The sequence below is a fragment of the Capsicum annuum genome, chromosome 9, assembly GCF_002878395.1.
Source record: "Capsicum annuum cultivar UCD-10X-F1 chromosome 9, UCD10Xv1.1, whole genome shotgun sequence".
Classification (NCBI taxonomy): domain Eukaryota; kingdom Viridiplantae; phylum Streptophyta; class Magnoliopsida; order Solanales; family Solanaceae; genus Capsicum; species Capsicum annuum.
The window spans coordinates 38,350,312-38,361,561 of NC_061119.1; positions in this window are offsets into that span (position 1 = coordinate 38,350,312).

Here is an 11,250-nt window from a genome sequence, read left to right on the forward strand (position 1 = left end):
TTTATTACTAATTTAGTTTTTATTTTATTTCAATTGTCAGAGTTAGTTGGGGAAATATCACATCAACTCCTTATTCAGATAGTTTAGAGGCTTCCAAACTATAGCATGTTAGACAGTTATTTTAGATTTTCTTTGGCATTGTTATATAATTTTCAGATATTGTTTATCAGATGTTCATTCAGTTTTGAACCTTATGGCCATTCAGTTTATGTTTCCATATTTGATAGTATATTATGCAGTATACAGGTACAGATATTATTCATGGGTTAGCTTGTGGTCCTTTGGGGTCACGAGCACCGTGTAGCATTCTGGGTACCAGATTTGAGGCATTACAAGTATTATGGGCATAACTGTAGGGGAAAGTTGCATAACCTTGAATTACTCGAGTCACTTGGGGTTGCTTATACTAAATAGTTTAGAGATATTTCTAGGGATTGATGGAGATCATTTGTTAGTTGCAAACCTCTTGGTTTGCCAGAGATGGCTTAGGATCAGTTTGCTGAGGCATTTCTTGATAAGCTTATCCCTTTCAGTCTGAAGGATCAGAAGAGAGATAAGTTTGATCACTTGGAGTACGGATACATGACTGCTGCAGAGTATGAGGCATATTTTCATGCCTTATTTAGATATTCTTATGTAGTATTACCATAGAGTCTGAGAAGATTCAAAAGTTCATAAATAAGTTAGATATTTCTCTTCAGCTAGATACTACTCAGATAGATAGTAGTGTCAGAGGTATTATTTTAAACTATAGTGGATCATGTTAAGATGTCTGAGTCTATTCTTCAAGCATCTCAGGAAGGCACCAAGAGGGTGTGCCATCAGGGAAAGTTTAGAGGTCACCCTCCTTGAGGTTGAGATTCTAGAGGTTTTATCAGGTATCATGGTAGACTTATGTTGGTAGCCTTGCATGGCTTAGGTAGTGGGTCTTCTGGTTAAGCTGCTTTGTGTATTAACCCTTCAGGGTATTTTCTAAATTTACACTTATTTTCACCATTAGATCCTTTCAATAACTACCTCAAGTCATTTATGAATTACTGGAGCTGTCATTTCATTTATTGAGATATTTTTTTAGTTTTTAAAGTCAATTCTCTATTTAGAAGTCCTTGTTGGTTCCAAATGGTCACTAGAAAAAAACATTAGTAAAATGAGCTCCCATGTAAATTTTAACTTTACTAGCAGCTTCAAAATATTGATTTTAGGCTAGAAAGGCATTTTATTTGGGTCCCGAGATACACAAGCTCATTTTGACCTATTGGTTGAAAAGTTAAGAAAATAAAATATTGGTTTGGGACCCACATTTTGTTGAAACGACCTCAGATGGAAACTTCTACTTTGACATTGAGTCTAGAACGTTGAATTTGGTATGGTTACATAGTTTATTTGTATATACGGGATTTTGGATGAATCCCTAGGTCTTGATGGGGACTTGGAAATTTCTAAGTCTATTTTTTTTAGCTGGTGCATTGCTATCGCGAGCGAAGGGTCTCTATTGTGACACCCTTGGTATTTATATATTATTGCAATTTTGGTATATTTTTGTGATCGATACTAAGCCTGGAGCCACAAGATATGGCAAACCCGAGGATCTGAATCATGATAGCGAGATCCGAGGACTAAGACTAGGTATAAAAGACCCTTTTTTCTCAATGTTTCTCATTTTTCATCCATTACTTGAGAGAAAAACCCTAAAGAGTGAGATATCTTAAAATTGAGATTTGTGGGTAACTTGGGAGCTTGATTAACATTTATTTTGTGATTATATTTTGATTTGAGGTATGTATTCACCCTTTTCTTGGTGGATTTTATTCATTTATTGTTCAAAAACCGCAAGACCTTGAGAGATTAATTTTAGCCCCAATTTACCTTAGTTCTCACCTACTTTCTAGGGTAATGATTCCTTAAGCATGTAACAATGTTTAGTTGGTCTCAAAAATGCGATTTTAGTGAGTGGCACCCACATGGGTTTTTGATGTGATTATTGGAACTGAAGCACAATGATTCAATATGGGTATCGTTATTCTTGTATTTAAGAGTAAAATATGATTTTGATAGCTTGTCATCTTGAGGAGGCTTCTCGGAAGGGAAAAGCAGTAGTTTAGGGACTCGTTAAGATTTCTTCGGCATCAAGGTAGGCTAGGTTTTATCCTTTGTTAGATTGAGATACTTCATAGTATGTTTATGATATTGTATTAGATTTAGGATGGGTTTTAGGTGTTGGATTGATAAAATACAAGACATGGGTTGGTTGGACCATTTAGGCTAATTTTAAATCATAGAGTTGAAACAATTAGCCTGTTTTCCTTATGCCTTAGGTGGATTGAACTTCACTTCCCATGTTTAGCATATTAATGCTTTAGATTACTCAAGATAAGTAGAAATTCTTAGACCCTCATGCTTAGGGTAAGATTGGCCTTAATTCCTTTATTAAGAGAGGTTGCCTTAGTTTCTATAATGATTTAGTTATTGTGTTGCGATATGCTATTGGTTATGCTATGCATAAAGCTTTTATTATGCAAATGATAATCCTTTGACCATGCTATTGATAAGTTATTGCGTATGCTATTACTTATGATTATGATCATTCTAAACAATTATATTATTAATTATGCTAGAAATTATGATACTTGACTAGATTAGCACAAAACATTGATTATACCCAGTTTGATTCCGAAAGATGACTATGATGATTATATGCCCGTTTTAATTTTTAAAAGTGATGTTGATATTGATTATACCTAGTTCAATTTCAAAAGGTGATATTGATATTGATTATACCCGGTTCAATTTTGGAAGGTGATGTTGATATTGATTATACCCATTTTAATTTTGGAAGATAATGTTGATATTGATTATACGCAGTTTAATTTTGAAGGATGATGATGATGTCGACTATATCCAGTTCAATTTCAGAGGATGATTATCATGATGTGCCTATGTGTATATTTTACCTATTTAAGTCTGACTATTTATTATGATATGGTTATTATGTATATAAAAATAATTAAACAAAGTAGTGTATGATGTTGACATTGGATGTTGGTTAAAGCCCATAAGTGGTAAATTATTAGAAAATAGTATAATTATAATTAGTGATAATTAATGTTGTTTAAGTGATATATAATGATTAGTTGATAAATGAGGATTATTTGGTAAATGGTAATTAATGGATTTGTGGTGAATAGTTTTTAAATGATAACTAGAGGTTATATGATGACTAGTAATTAAATGGATTAGTTATTAAGAGATGGTTAGCTAATAAATGGTGACTAGTGAGTAACGATGATAAGATTGTTAAATGATGGTAACATTATGAAATATGAGTACATTATTTAATGATGGTAAAATTATCAAAATATTGGTAAGTTATGGAATGAGGATTAATTAACGAGTTGTTTAGTTATAAATGATGGATGATTGCATTATTCTATCTTGAGTGTACTCTCTGGGCATATGGAGTCCGTGATGAGTTAATTACTTTTTTCCACTAATTGGCGTATGGGAGACAATTCGGTATTTTATTATTGCTTGTGTGATGCCTTGTGATGTGTTATTATTATTTTGACCTATTTACTTATATTGCATGGTGATGTTGGCATGTATTGATGCCTCGTGTTATATTATTATTTTAGTTAAATTTCTTGCTATGTATAGCGGTGTCAGAGATGATTCAAGTTTGTTTCTGTACTTTGACTTAGTTATGATATCTTCTATTTTATCACACTAATATCATGATTTAGCTCACTCAGCTAATGATGCAGCTAAGTACCCATTGTTTTAGTACTCATACTACACTCTATACATTTTTAGTGCAGAATCGAGTACTAGTTTTCACCATTAATTGATGTTCATATAGTGATTAATTTCTAGAGAGTCTCATGTTTCCTTCTATCTTCTAACTTTCAATCATTTCTTATCGAGACAAATGTTGCTGACTATTGCTGACAAATAAGAGGTAGAGGTCTACTAAAGGTGAGCAAAGAAGAGAGTGGTGCCCTTAATGGTGGTCGTATAGCTACTTAGTTAGGTGGTGGTTATGGAAAGTGCTATGTTATACCCCCAGACCAAAGAGGCTTCTGATGTTGTTATCACTAGTATCGTCCCTATTTGTTTAAGATCTACATTTATTTTATTTAATTTGGGGTTGACTTTCTTTTATGTGTTTGTATATTTTTCTTTGGGTTTGATTCTACTAGTGAGTCTATTGCCATACGTATACGTGTATCTATTCTAGTAGGAAACTCTTTAGTGGTAAATCGGGTGCACTGATCTTGTATTTTAACTTTTACAGGATATGAGACTTGACTAAACATGGTTGATTTCAAAGTCATCTTGGGTATAGAATGGTTAACTCCTTACCATATTGTCCTAGACTATTATGTTAAGATTATGATTTTAGCTCTGCCAGGTATGAAAAGGATAGCTTTGAAGGGTACGCTTTATTTGGGTCCCAAGAGAGTTGTATCTTTTCTTTACGCTCATTATCTAGTAGAGCGAGGATATTTATCTTACTTGCCCATATTTGTTATTCTAGTGTTGATTCCCTTCCTTCTTTGGATTCTCTTAGTGTTTCCCATGAGTTCACGGATGTCTATCATATGAATTTTCTTGGTATGCCTTCAAATCATGATATTGACTTTGCTATAGATGTAGAGCCGGGAACCAAGCCCATTTCTATTTCTCTTATAGGATGACCTTAGCAGAGTTAAAGGAATTTGAGGATTAGTTATAGGAGTTATTAGATAAGGGATTTATTAGACCTAATGTATCACCTAGGGGTGCGCCTATCTTGTATGTGATTAAAAAGGATAAGTTTATTCGTATGCGTATTCATTATCGTCACTTGATTAAGGTAATAGTTAAGGATAAGTATCCTCTTTCGCATATTAATGATTTATTTAATTAGCTTCAGGGTGCTTCGATGTTTTAGAAGATTGATTTGTGGTTTGGGTATCACCAGTTAAGGATTAGATCTTTAAATATTTTGAAGACAGCTTGTTAAACTTGGTACGATCATCATGAGTTCTTAGTCATGTCCTGCAGGTTGACCAATTCCCTAGTCATATTCATGGAGTTGATAAACTAGGTATTGTGATTGTATGTCGACTCCTTTGTTATTATATTATAGATGATATCTTGGTTTATTCTAAGAGTGAGGTCGATTATGAGGAGTGTTTTGCAGGTTGTTCTCCCAAGATTAAGGGATAGAAGTTGAATGTTAAACTCTCCAAGTAGAATTTTTGGTTAGAGTCTATCTCTTTCTTTGGTCATATGGTGACTAAGGATGATATTATGGTTGATTTGACCAAGATTGCAGTTGTTCGTGATTGGGCTACGCATATTTCTCCTACTAAGATTCAGAGTTTTGTTGGTTTAGTAGGTTACTATTTGCAATTTGTTGAGGTTTTTTCATGTATTCTAGCTTTGTTGACCAAGTTAACTTCTCATAAAAAGATTTCCTTTCAGTGATCTAATGCTTGTGAGTTGAGCTTTACAAAACTCAAGGATTTTTTGGCATCAGCTCCTATCTTGACTTTTTTCAAGGAGGGCATGGGTTTTACTATCCTTTGTGATTCTTTAAGTGTTGTGTTGGGTGATGTGTTGATGTAGAAGGATATGGTAGGGGTGTTAAATGGGTGGGTTTGGTTGCAATTGAAGATATTAAATGGGTTGAATTAGATATTGGGTTGGGACATGACCCGCCCAAATTTATTTTGAGTTGAAATGGATTAGGTTGAAATGGGCTAAAAGTCAGGTTGGATCTTGACCCGCTTAGTCTAAAATATATTTACATATGAATACTTACCCTTTGTAAACCCAACTCAAGAAAATAAATTTAGATGGAGTTGAGAAGTTGGATGGGTTAGAAGGGAGTGGGGTGGGGTAAGAATACTTTTAAAATAAATTAGTTTCTTTAAAAATAAAATTTATTTTTAGGGAAGGGGTGTGGGATAGAAAAATGAAAGTACTTCTGCCTTGCTACGTACAAGTTGGTGTACATGTTATGTACAGGTACTTACTGCCATTCTAATAATATAATAGTGGGGTAAAAGAACAGAGGCAGATGTAATATTATAAATTAGACCATATAAAATAATAATTTTTGAAATCATTAGTTTTGTTTTGTGAGTGTGAGTTTAAAAGTTTGAAACATAAATAAAATTACTTTTTAAAAATAATTTTATTCAGTTCGGGGGTAGGAGGAATTGGAGGGGTGGGGTTAAGGATGGGGGTTGAGGTAAGAATTATTTTTAAGAAAATAATTTTTTGGATAAGGGGTATTCCATGAGGGAGGGGGTGTAGTGGTGGGGCATAGGATGTTGGGGTAAAATTTTTTAAAAAATTAATTATTTTTTTAAAAAAATTTGTGGAAGAGGTATGCTTTGGAGGGGGGTGATGGGGGTTGGGGTAAGATTTTTTTTAACTATTTTTAAAAAAATAAATATCTTTTTAAAAGATAATTGGTAAGAGGTATGCCCTGGAGGGGACGGGGGCTTAGGGGGACTTAGGGGTTGGGGTAAGATTTAAAAAAACAATAATATATTTGTGGAAGGAGTATGTTAGGGGGAGTGGTGGTAGTGGTGGGGTGATTGGGATTGGGTAAGATTTTATTTTTAAAAAAAAGTAATTTTTGTAAAGAAAAAGAAAATTTTTTTGTTAAAAATTATTTTTTAGAAAAAAATATCTTTTTGGGCGGGATAAAGGATGCAAGGAAAGGGGGTAGGGTTTTGACCGTGGGTTAAGAAAAAAATTTATTTTTTATTAAAAATGTAATTTTTTGGGGTAGGGGTTAGGGTGGGGGTTCGGGAGAGGGTGGGGAATGAGGATGAGGTGGGAAGGGGTCAAGAAAAAAAATTTTAAACAACTTTTCAAGAAATAAAAGTAATTTATTTAATAGAGCCTGGGTAGGGATGGGGTAAGCTAGAGGTGTAGTAGGATTGGGGTGATGTGAGGGTGAGGTGAGGTAGATGATTTTGAGTGTGAAAGTATATATTGTAACTTTTTTTTCGTACTTTCATTAACAAAATCATTTTTCTATTAAACGACTCAAAGAGGAGATTGAATTGAGCTCATTTGAACTCAACTTAAAAATAGGTGGGGACTTAATAGGTTGAGATTTACCCAATAGCAAATTATCTTGAATCCAACCCATTAAATATTGGATGGGTTGGGCGGGTCAACTCAATTTGGGTGCATTTTTAAACCCCTAGAGTAAAGTGATTACGTATGCTTTTCGTCAGTTGAAGCCCCACAATAATAATTACCCTGCTCATCATTTGGAGTTGTGTGCAATTGTATTTTATTTAAAGATGTGGAGGAACTACTTGCATGGAGTCTATTGTGAGATCTTCTCAAATAACCATAATCTTCAGTATTACTTCACGCTAAGAGATCTGAAAATGAGGCAGCATTGTTGGCTTGAGTTGCTTAAGGATTATGATCTTACTATTTTCTATCATCCGGGAAAGGCTAATGTGGTTGCGGATGCCTTGAGCTAAAAGCTGACTATCATAGGTGGCTTCGCGCATTATTTAACCCAGCAGAAGCCTTTGTTCTTGGAGGTTCAGTCCTTGTCTAACCAGTTGGGTATATTTGATATTTCAATACCTAGATGTGTTTTGGCATTTGTGGAGACTAGGTCTTCCAGAATGAAGCAGATTGAGGCTCATCAGTTTGATGATGTTGGGTTGAGTTTGATTCAGGATAAGTTGTTGTGTGGATGGGATAAGAAAGCCTCACTTGATTCAGATGGCATTTTAAGGATTGGAGGCTGAGTTTGTGTGCCGAGAGTGCATGATTAGGCTAGACTGAATTTGGAGTCTTTTGTTCTAAGTATTTCATTCATTCGTAAGTGACTAAGATTTATCATGATTTGAGAAAGTAATACAGGTGGGGTGGTATGAGGAAGGATGTAGTGGTTTTTCTATCTCGCTGTCTATGTTGGCAGCAGGTGAAGGTCGAGCATTTAAGGCCTGGTGGTTTGCTTCAGAGGTTACCTATTCTCGAGTAGAAATGGGAATGGATCACTATGGACATCATGACTAGGTTTCTTTATACTTCTTGAGGTTCGAATAGTGTTTGGGTCATCATGAATCGATTGACTAACTATGCTCATTTCATTCATGTTCAGGTTTCTTTTACTTGTGAGAGGTTGGCCCATATATAGATTCGTGAGATAGTTCGTCTTCATGGTGTATCAGTGTCTATTATCTCAGATAAGGATTCAGCATTCCTATCTTACTTTTGGAAGACTTATCAGTAAGAGTGGGTACCTAGGTTGATATTAGACCTCTAGATCAACAGTCAGTTGGAGCGAACTATTTAGGTTTTAAAGCATATGCTTTGCGCTTGTGTTATGGACTTTAGAGGTTAGTGGGAGCAGCATCTAGCCTTGGAGGAGTTTACATATAATACTATCTACCATTCCAGTATTGAGATGGCTCATTTTAAGACTTTGTATGGTAGGAATTTCCGCTCTCCAGTTGGTTGGTTAAAGTTTTTAAGATTAGGCCTCGCGGTATAGACTTGCTTTGTGAGTCGTTGGGTAGAGTTTGGGTCATTCAAGATAGACTTTGAGGGGCTCAAAGTAGGCAGAAGTTCTATGAAGATTGTAGACTTCATGACTTGATATTTAGTGTTGGTGATCGCGTCTTCCTTCGTGTGTCATCCATGAAGGGCATGATGATGTTTAGGGAAAAGGGCAATCTTAGCCTCAGGTATATTGGACCGTTTGAGATTCTTCAGACTATTGGGGATATGGCTTATGAGTCAGCATTGTGATCAACGTCCAAACTACCTGTAACACCCCAAAAATAGGTCCCGAGATGTCACACAGTGCTTAGGATTATAAGTGACCCCAAGCTAACCCTTTAACTAGCATAACTCATAAGCAACTGAATAAAATAGCTAAATCTGTACAAAATCAATGGAAGATAAGTCTTTTTTGAAATCTGTTCAATACAAAACTAAATTCACATGATTATAACTCTGCTTTTACAAAGAAAACTGAAACTAAATACATTAACTCTATTGTCTGTCTATGGAGCCTGTACTAATACTGACTATAGACAGCTGGGAAGCTACTCCAACTATCGCTAATCAATACGAAGGAATGATAAAGTAAAGAATATAAAAAAGTATAATGGAAGTCCCCGAAGTAGGAGGACTCATCATCTCACAGGCTGGAATTTGCAACTGTATGAGTCTGAATATATTTACTGAAACTTGTACCTACATTATGAGATAATGTAGCACATACACATATATGTGGATTAGTACTTTGAGGATGTACTGAGTATATGGGGGTAAATGCATAAGTAAAAACATATCTCATAGTCATCAATTATAAAACAATGCATGCTAAATGTAAGTGACTCACATAATCTGGAATATCTAAATACTGAATAAGTAGAAATAAGAACCAAAACATGTTTTACAAATCTCATGAGCCACAACATTTAGTTCTAAAATCTGTGTTCTCTTCTTGTTCTCATAATCTTGTAAACTAACTGAAATGTAAAATTTCTTTCTGCATAAGAAATACTTTATCTCAATTCATATAGGCTAAGTGAAAAAGGAGCTCACCTTTGTATCTGAAAACTAAAGCCGTCACTCTGTAACTGAAAATCTCAAGTAATTCAATATCTGAATAAGTTTTGTGAGCCTTTACACTTGTTTCCTAAGATCATTAGGGAAAATACTTACCTTAAGAAATATACTCAAAAGTTGTTATTTACTTTTACTAGCAGGGAGGTTCTCTTAACCGACATAAATCATGCGAGATACATGGAGTCCAATGTCTCATCCTCCTAAGGAAGAAACCTCATGTTAGGGAGAGGTGTCATACACTTGCCAGGGAGTATAACCTCAACTCAGTGATCACTATCTCGGCCTTGGGCCCATAAATCTCAATCCTAAGGTGGCACGTAGTTCTGGGGTATGAAACCGTAGTAACTTACCCGACTCGATGCTAAATACTACTCCCTTTAGTTAGCTACGCTCATCTCATGTAAATCCACATTAAAACTCGCATAAGGTTCTATTAGGAAACCAGTTATGCATTTAACATTATATGAATAACTCTATAAAGTGGATTCCAAAACTCATCTAAGGATCAAAAGATCAAATCTTGCTTATCAAAGCATACTAAAAATATAAGCTTCTTGAAATATCAAAACTCAATCTTAGGGATTAAAGCCCATGCTTCAAACTCATGTCAAAACATCATAATAATTATGCTTGTCAATGAACGCAATAATAATTTAACTCAAAATCTGAAAATTTCTACAATAGGTATGAAAATATGAGAATAGACATGAAACTTATCTTCAAAATCTCTCAAAAATCATAATCTTGTAAATAGTAATAATGGGTATGAATCCCAATTTAGAATTCATGTATAAACATTCAAATTCATAGAAAAACATCATGCTCAACATGCTTCATGAACATACTTCAACACCATCAAAATAATAAGATCAAGAATCTCAATATCATGCTTAAATTTAATTAGAAAAAAATTAGAAAATCGCATTACATGCATAAATATATGGAAATAGTCATGTAATTCAACATTCAATCACTTGAAATCTCATAATCTTTAAAAAATACAAATTGGGTATAAACCCTAACTTTAATTCCATGGAAAATCACATAAAATTCTGTAATTTGTAATCTAAAACAAGTTTTGGCACAAAGACGAAAGAATTGTCCTTGTTGAAACCCCACATACCTTATTTGGCTTGATTCAATGGAATAAGTTGACTTTTGAAGCCTTGAGAATGTTCTTGGAGGCTTTTCTAGAAGGTTCTTGAATGGTGAAGTTTTAATTCTTGAGTTTTCTTGAAGAAGGGTTTGAACCTTGTTCTTGAAGGTTGATCTTGAAAGGATCCCTAATTTTTATGCTATGGATGAATATGAAGTTATGAGCTTTGATTTGATTTAATTAGGTGTTAAAAAGGGTGGAAAAGACCCAAAAATCCTTTTAAAAACAGTTTAAAATCACTAAACGGAGGTCCCCAATGGTTTGGGCAACGAACCTCGCCCTGAGGATGGACCGTCCCTTCAACCAATCACTTTTTGGCAAGAAAACAGGCTTACTACCTCAGTTGCGATGATTTGGGCGATGGTTCATCGCAGGCGCGATGGCCCGTCGGCCTTCCCATCGCACTTTGGCAGATAGGATAGCTCACTGTATAACAGTCATAACCTTTTACCCTGATACCTTATTTTGGCAAAATTGATATCATT